Source organism: Balaenoptera physalus, assembly GCF_965194825.1.
Source record: "Balaenoptera physalus genome assembly, contig: HAP1_SCAFFOLD_75, whole genome shotgun sequence".
Lineage (NCBI taxonomy): Eukaryota > Metazoa > Chordata > Mammalia > Artiodactyla > Balaenopteridae > Balaenoptera > Balaenoptera physalus.
This window is the reverse complement of record NW_028126455.1, coordinates 1,682,446-1,690,309: the sequence shown is the minus strand read 5'-3', so window position 1 is coordinate 1,690,309 and position 7,864 is coordinate 1,682,446.

Below are 7,864 nucleotides of genomic sequence, written 5' to 3'. Positions count from 1 at the left end.
CCATGTGTCCTGGGAATATGACTGAGGTTTGATTCTGGAAACCTTTGGCCTGGGAAAATGACTGAGGTTTCATTGTGGAAACATGTGGCTTGGGATCATGACTGAGGTTTGATGGTGGAACACTATGGCCTGGCAAAATGACTGAGGTTTGATTCTGGAAGACTGTGGCTAGGGAACATGATATCGGGTTGATTCTGGCAACCTGTGTCCTGGGAACAAGACTGAGGTTTGATTCTGGAACCCTGTGCCTTGGGAACATGACTGAGGTTTGTTTCTGGAAGCCTGTTCCCTGGGCACATGACTGAGGCTTGATGGTGGAACCGTGGTCTGGCAACAGAACTGAGGTTTGATTGTGAAACCCTCTGGCCTGGGAATATGACTGAGGTTTAATTGTGGAACCCTGTGGCCTGGGAACATGACTGGGATTTTATTTCTGAAACCTGTGTCCAGGGAACATGACTGAGGTTTTATTCTGGAACCCTGTGTCCTGGGAACACAACTGAGGTTTGATTCTGGAACCATGTGGCCTGGGAATATGACTGAGGTTTGATTCTGGAAACCATTGGCCTGGGAAGATGACTGATGTTAGAGTGTGGAATCCTGTGGCCTGGGAACATGACATCGGTTTGGATTCCGGTACCCTGTTGCCTGGGAACATGAAATCGGTTTGATTCTGGAAACCTGTGGCCTGGGAATATGACTGAGGTTTGATGGTGGTACCCTATGGCCTGGCAACATGACTGAAGTTTGATTCTGGATCCCTGTGGCCTGGGAACGTGACTGAGGCGTGATTCTGGAAAACTGTGGCCTGGGAACATGACATCTATTTAGATTGTGGAATACTGTGCCCCGGGAACCTGACTGAGCTTTGGTTCTGGAACCCTGTGGACTGGGAACATGACTGAGGTTTTATTCTGGAACCCTGGAGCCTGGGAACATAACTGAGGATTGATTCTGGAACCCTGTGGCCTGGGAACATGACATCGGTGGATTCTGGAACCCTGAGGCCTGGCAACATGACGTCTGTTTAGATTGTGGAATACTGTGCCCCGGGAACCTGACTGAGCCTCGGTTCTGGAACCCTGTGGACTGGGAACATGACTGAGGTTTTATTCTGGAACCCTGTAGCCTGGGAACATAACTGAGGATTGATTCTGGAATCTTGTGGCCTGGGAAAATGACAACGGTGGCTTCTGGAACCCTGTGGCCTGGGAACATGAGAACGGTTTGATTCTGGAACCCTGTGGCCTGGGAACATGCCTGAGTTTTGATGGTGGAAACCTGTGGCCTGGCAACATGACTGAGGTTTGATTCTGGAAGACTGTGGCTAGGGAACATGATATCGGGTTGATTCTGGAAACCTGTGTCCTGGGAACATGACTGAGGTTTGTTTCTGGAAACCTGTTCCCTGGGAACATGACTGAGGTTTGATTCTGGACACCTGTGTCCTGGGAACATGACTGAGGTTTGATTGCTGAAACCTGTGGCCTGCGAACATGACTCAGGTTTGATTCTGGAACCATGTGTCCTGGGAATATTACTGGGGTTTGATTCTGGAAACCTTTGGCCTGGGGAAATGACTGAGGTTTCATTGTGGAAACACGTGGCTTGGGATCATGACTGAGGTTTGATGGTGGAACACTATGGCCTGGCAAAATGACTGAGGCTTGATTCTGGAACCCTGTGGCCTGGCATCTTGACTGAGGTGTGATGGCAGAAACCTGTGGACTGGCAACATGACTGAGTTTGATTGTGGCACCCTGTGCACGGGGAACATGACTGAGGCCTGATACTGGAACCCCGTGGCGTGGGAACTTGACATTGGTTTGATTCTGGAGCCCTGTTTACTGGGAACATGACTGAGGTTTGATGGTTGACACCTGTGGCCTGGCAACATGATTGAGGTTTGATAGTGGAAACCTCAGGCTTGGGAACATGAGTGAGGCTTGATGGTGGAACCCTGTGGCCTGGCAACATGAGTGAGGCTTGATGGTGGAACCCTGTGGCTTGGCAAGATGACTTAGGTTTGATTGTGGAACAGTCTTTCCTGGGAACATGACTGAGGCTTGATGGTGGAACCGTGGCCTAGCAACAGGACAGAGGTTTGATTGTGGAACCCTCTGGCCTGGGAATATGACTGAGGTTTAATTGTGGAACCCTGTGGCCTGGGAACATGACTGGGAGTTTATTTCTGAAACCTGTGTCCAGGGAACATGACTGAGGTTTGTTTCTGGAAGCCTGTTCCCTGGGAACATGACTGAGGCTTGATGGTGGAACCGTGGTCTGGCAACAGAACTGAGGTTTGATTGTGGAATCCTCTGGCCTGGGAATATGACTGAGGTTTAATTGTGGAACCCTGTGGCCTGGGAACATGACTGGGATTTTATTTCTGAAACCTGTGTCCAGGGAACATGACTGAGGTTTTATTCTGGAACCCTGTGTCCTGGGAACACAACTGAGGTTTGATTCTGGAACCATGTGGCCTGGGAATATGACTGAGGTTTGATTCTGGAAACCATTGGCCTGGGAAGATGACTGATGTTAGAGTGTGGAATCCTGTGGCCTGGGAACATGACATCGGTTTGGATTCCGGTACCCTGTTGCCTGGGAACATGAAATCGGTTTGATTCTGGAAACCTGTGGCCTGGGAATATGACTGAGGTTTGATGGTGGTACCCTATGGCCTGGCAACATGACTGAAGTTTGATTCTGGATCCCTGTGGCCTGGGAACGTGACTGAGGCGTGATTCTGGAAAACTGTGGCCTGGGAACATGACATCTATTTAGATTGTGGAATACTGTGCCCCGGGAACCTGGCTAAGCCTTGGTTCTGGAACCCTGTGGGCTGGGAACATGACTGAGGTTTTATTCTGGAACCCTGTAGCCTGGGAACATAACTGAGGATTGATTCTGGAACCCTGTGGCCTGGGAACATGACATCGGTGGATTCTGGAACCCTGAGGCCTGGCAACATGACGTCTGTTTAGATTGTGGAATACTGTGCCCCGGGAACCTGACTGAGCCTCGGTTCTGGAACCCTGTGGACTGGGAACATGACTGAGGTTTTATTCTGGAACCCTGTAGCCTGGGAACATAACTGAGGATTGATTCTGGAATCTTGTGGCCTGGGAAAATGACAACGGTGGCTTCTGGAACCCTGTGGCCTGGGAACATGAGAACGGTTTGATTCTGGAACCCTGTGGCCTGGGAACATGCCTGAGTTTTGATGGTGGAAACCTGTGGCCTGGCAACATGACTGAGGTTTGATTCTGGAAGACTGTGGCTAGGGAACATGATATCGGGTTGATTCTGGAAACCTGTGTCCTGGGAACAAGACTGAGGTTTGTTTCTGGAAACCTGTTCCCTGGGAACATGACTGAGGTTTGATTCTGGACACCTGTGTCCTGGGAACATGACTGAGGTTTGATTGCTGAACCCTGTGGCCTGCGAACATGACTCAGGTTTGATTCTGGAACCATGTGCCCTGGGAATATTACTGGGGTTTGATTCTGGAAACCTTTGGCCTGGGGAAATGACTGAGGTTTCATTGTGGAAACATGTGGCTTGGGATCATGACTGAGGTTTGATGGTGGAACACTATGGCCTGGCAAAATGACTGAGGCTTGATTCTGGAACCCTGTGGCCTGGCATCTTGACTGAGGTGTGATGGCAGAAACCTGTGGACTGGCAACATGACTGAGTTTGATTGTGGCACCCTGTGCACGGGGAACATGACTGAGGCCTGATACTGGAACCCCGTGGCGTGGGAACTTGACATTGGTTTGATTCTGGAGCCCTGTTTACTGGGAACATGACTGAGGTTTGATGGTTGACACCTGTGGCCTGGCAACATGATTGAGGATTGATAGTGGAAACCTCAGGCTTGGGAACATGAGTGAGGCTTGATGGTGGAACCCTGTGGCCTGGCAACATGAGTGAGGCTTGATGGTGGAACCCTGTGGCTTGGCAAGATGACTTAGGTTTGATTGTGGAACAGTCTTTCCTGGGAACATGACTGAGGCTTGATGGTGGAACCGTGGCCTAGCAACAGGACAGAGGTTTGATTGTGGAACCCTCTGGCCTGGGAATATGACTGAGGTTTAATTGTGGAACCCTGTGGCCTGGGAACATGACTGGGAGTTTATTTCTGAAACCTGTGTCCAGGGAACATGACTGAGGTTTGTTTCTGGAAGCCTGTTCCCTGGGAACATGACTGAGGCTTGATGGTGGAACCGTGGTCTGGCAACAGAACTGAGGTTTGATTGTGGAACCCTGTGGCCTGGGAACAGGACTGGGATTTTATTTCTGAAACCTGTGTCCAGGGAACATGACTGAGGTTTTATTCTGGAACCCTGTGTCCTGGGAACACAACTGAGGTTTGATTCTGGAACCACGTGGCCTGGGAATATGACTGAGGTTTGATTCTGTAAACCATTGGCCTGGGAAGATGACTGATGTTAGAGTTTGGAATCCTGTGGCCTGGGAACATGACATCGGTGGATTCTGGAACCCTGTGGCCTGGGAATATGCCTGAGGTTTGATGGTGGAAGCCTGTGGCCAGGCAGCAGGACTGAGGTGTGGTTCTGGAAGACTGTGGCTAGGGAACATGATATCGGGTTGATTCTGGCAACCTGTGTCCTGGGAACAAGACTGAGGTTTGATTCTGGAACCCTGTGCCTTGGGAACATGACTGAGGTTTGTTTCTGGAAGCCCGTTCATGGGAACATAACTGAGGCTTGATGGTGGAACCGTGGTCTGGCAACAGAACTGAGGTTTGATTGTGGAATCCTCTGGCCTGGGAATATGACTGAGGTTTAATTGTGGAACCCTGTGGCCTGGGAACATGACTGGGATTTTATTTCTGAAACCTGTGTCCAGGGAACATGACTGAGGTTTTATTCTGGAACCCTGTGTCCTGGGAACACAACTGAGGTTTGATTCTGGAACCATGTGGCCTGGGAATATGACTGAGGTTTGATTCTGGAAACCATTGGCCTGGGAAGATGACTGATGTTAGAGTGTGGGATCCTGTGGCCTGGGAACATGACATCGGTTTGGATTCCGGTACCCTGTTGCCTGGGAACATGAAATCGGTTTGATTCTGGAAACCTGTGACCTGGGAATATGACTGAGGTTTGATGGTGGTACCCTATGGCCTGGCAACATGACTGAAGTTTGATTCTGGATCCCTGTGGCCTGGGAACGTGACTGAGGCGTGATTCTGGAAAACTGTGGCCTGGGAACATGACATCTATTTAGATTGTGGAATACTGTGCCCCGGGAACCTGGCTAAGCCTTGGTTCTGGAACCCTGTGGGCTGGGAACATGACTGAGGTTTTATTCTGGAACCCTGTAGCCTGGGAACATAACTGAGGATTGATTCTGGAACCCTGTGGCCTGGGAACATGACATCGGTGGATTCTGGAACCCTGAGGCCTGGCAACATGACGTCTGTTTAGATTGTGGAATACTGTGCCCCGGGAACCTGACTGAGCCTCGGTTCTGGAACCCTGTGGACTGGGAACATGACTGAGGTTTTATTCTGGAACCCTGTAGCCTGGGAACATAACTGAGGATTGATTCTGGAATCTTGTGGCCTGGGAAAATGACAACGGTGGCTTCTGGAACCCTGTGGCCTGGGAACATGAGAACGGTTTGATTCTGGAACCCTGTGGCCTGGGAACATGCCTGAGTTTTGATGGTGGAAACCTGTGGCCTGGCAACATGACTGAGGTTTGATTCTGGAAGACTGTGGCTAGGGAACATGATATCGGGTTGATTCTGGAAACCTGTGTCCTGGGAACAAGACTGAGGTTTGGTTCTGGAAACCTGTTCCCTGGGAACATGACTGAGGTTTGATTCTGGACACCTGTGTCCTGGGAACATGACTGAGGTTTGATTGCTGATCCCTGTGGCCTGCGAACATGACTCAGGTTTGATGGTGGAACACTATGGCCTGGCAAAATGACTGAGGCTTGATTCTGGAACCCTGTGGCCTGGCAGCTTGACTGAGGTGTGATGGCAGAAACCTGTGGCCTGGCAACATGACTGAGTTTGATTGTGGCACCCTGTGCACGGGGAACATGAGTGAGGCCTGATACTGGAACCCCGTGGCTTGGGAACTTGACATTGGTTTGATTCTGGAGCCCTGTTTACTGGGAACATGACTGGGGTTTGATGGTTGACACCTGTGGCCTGGCAACATGATTGAGGTTTGATAGTGGAACCCTCAGGCTTGGGAACATGAGTGAGGCTTGATGGTGGAACCCTGTGGCCTGGCAACATGAGTGAGGCTTGATGGTGGAACCCTGTGGCTTGGCAAGATGACTTAGGTTTGATTGTGGAACAGTCTTTCCTGGGAACATGACTGAGGCTTGATGGTGGAACCGTGGCCTAGCAACAGGACAGAGGTTTGATTGTGGAACACTCTGGCCTGGGAATATGACTGAGGTTTAATTGTGGAACCCTGTGGCCTGGGAACATGACTGGGAGTTTATTTCTGAAATCTGTGTCCAGGGAACATGACTGAGGTTTTATTCTGGAACCATGTGGCCTGCGAATATGACTGAGGTTTGATTGCTGAAACCGGTGGCCTGCGAACATGAATCAGGTTTGATTCTGGAACCATGTGTCCTGGGAATATGACTGAGGTTTGATTCTGGAAGCCTTTGGCCTGGGAAAATGACTGAGGTTTCATTGTGGAAACATGTGGCTTGGGATCATGACTGAGGTTTGATGGTGGAACACTATGGCCTGGCAAAATGACTGAGGCTTGATTCTGGAACCCTGTGGCCTGGCAACTTGACTGAGGTGTGATGGCAGAAACCTGTGGACTGGCAACATGACTGAGTTTGATTGTGGCACCCTGTGCACGGGGAACATGACTGAGGCCTGATACTGGAACCCCGTGGCGTGGGAACTTGACATTGGTATGATTCTGGAGCCCTGTTTACTGGGAACATGACTGAGGTTTGATGGTTGACACCTGTGGCCTGGCAACATGATTGAGGTTTGATAGTGGAACCCTCAGGCTTGGGAACATGAGTGAGGCTTGATGGTGGAACCCTGTGGCCTGGCAACATGAGTGAGGCTTGATGGTGGAACCCTGTGGCTTGGCAAGATGACTTAGGTTTGATTGTGGAACAGTCTTTCCTGGGAACATGACTGAGGCTTGATGGTGGAACCGTGGCCTAGCAACAGGACAGAGGTTTGATTGTGGAACCCTCTGGCCTGGGAATATGACTGAGGTTTAATTGTGGAACCCTGTGGCCTGGGAACATGACTGGGAGTTTATTTCTGAAACCTGTGTCCAGGGAACATGACTGAGGTTTGTTTCTGGAAGCCTGTTCCCTGGGAACATGACTGAGGCTTGATGGTGGAACCGTGGTCTGGCAACAGAACTGAGGTTTGATTGTGGAACCCTGTGGCCTGGGAACAGGACTGGGATTTTATTTCTGAAACCTCTGTCCAGGGAACATGACTGAGGTTTTATTCTGGAACCCTGTGTCCTGGGAACACAACTGAGGTTTGATTCTGGAAACCATTGGCCTGGGAAGATGACTGATGTTAGAGTGTGGAATCCTGTGGCCTGGGAACATGACATCGGTGGATTCTGGAACCCTGTGGCCTGGGAATATGCCTGAGGTTTGATGGTGGAAGCCTGTGGCCAGGCAGCAGGACTGAGGTGTGGTTCTGGAAGACTGTGGCTAGGGAACATGATATCGGGTTGATTCTGGCAACCTGTGTCCTGGGAACAAGACTGAGGTTTGATTCTGGAACCCTGTGCCTTGGGAACATGACTGAGGTTTGTTTCTGGAAGCCCGTTCCTGGGAACATAACTGAGGCTTGATGGTGGAACCGTGGT